The sequence below is a fragment of the Fukomys damarensis genome, unplaced genomic scaffold (genome assembly GCF_012274545.1).
Source record: "Fukomys damarensis isolate Sample0158 unplaced genomic scaffold, DMR_v1.0_HiC HiC_scaffold_19, whole genome shotgun sequence".
Taxonomy (NCBI): domain Eukaryota; kingdom Metazoa; phylum Chordata; class Mammalia; order Rodentia; family Bathyergidae; genus Fukomys; species Fukomys damarensis.
Window position 1 is genome coordinate 58,120,356 of NW_022900931.1, and position 1,041 is coordinate 58,121,396.

Sequence of the window (1,041 nt, forward strand, 5' to 3'; positions counted from 1 at the left end):
ACAGTCCTAAATAATTTAATTTTGAAATGATTTTTCCCCCCAAATTATGTAGAATGGCTGTCGACATTCCTCTGAAGCTTTCTCAACCTCCCTAAGCAGAGTTATGCCCTCGTCCTGCTTTCCACATCTCAGCCTTGGTCACTCTGCTGTGTTTCCCGAATCCCAGCCTGACCACGCTGGGCTGTCACTCTGAGTCGCCCCTGTTAGACCGGGAGCTCCGTGAGGACAGACTCCGAGGCTGTCTCTGTCTCCGCCGTGTCCCCGGGACCACCCAGCACAAAGTGGGCGCTGAGCAAAGATGTGAACAGCTAATGATCCCTCTCTGCTCACAAGGGCACAGGGGACACTTGACTGTGATGTCTGCCTTTGTGAATTAGACAGTGGCAGCTCCCCTGCAGGTCTCATGATTTGCCAAATGGACCAGAACCGGGAGTCACTGTGCATGGGATGGATATCACGCGCATGGATGCAGTGAGCGTCCTTAACAGCATTGAGTGCGCTCTTTGAGGAACTGGGAAGCAACTCCTCCTTTCAGGAGCAGAAAGGAGTTTGGATTCTCTGTAATGCAAGGACCGGTGACTCCCGGAGGGAAGAAAAGAGGGAAGGGAAGGACTCCCCGATCTTGACATCCTGTTGGTCTCCTGGCCACCACAGGAGCGCAGAGCTCCACCCTCCGTGGCCTGCGCTGACACACCTGGCGTCTGGGCGTGCCTCAGTTTCCCAGAGGCAGCTCCTCCCTCAGCCCCGCTCCTCCCCCTTTTCCTGTTCCTCTTGGGGCTTCTGTGGCCGAGTCTCCTGCTTCCGGAACTGAAAGTAGACTAGCGGAGGCTGGGGCCGTCTCCTGGCCACCACAGGAGCGCAGAGCTCCACCCTCCGTGGCCTGCGCTGACACACCTGGCGTCTGGGCGTGCCTCAGTTTCCCAGAGGCAGCTCCTCCCTCAGCCCCGCTCCTCCCCCTTTTCCTGTTCCTCTTGGGGCTTCTGTGGCCGAGTCTCCTGCTTCCGGAACTGAAAGTAGACTAGCGGAGGCTGGGGCCCCGCG

The 1,041-nt window shown here is 57.8% G+C and overlaps 1 protein-coding gene across 1 annotated transcript in view; it reads left to right on the forward strand.

Moving 5' to 3' along the window:
* Window positions 1-1,041, forward strand: part of Kcnk6 (potassium two pore domain channel subfamily K member 6) — a 14,673-nt gene that overhangs the window by 5,422 nt on the left and 8,210 nt on the right. The window lies entirely within an intron of this gene.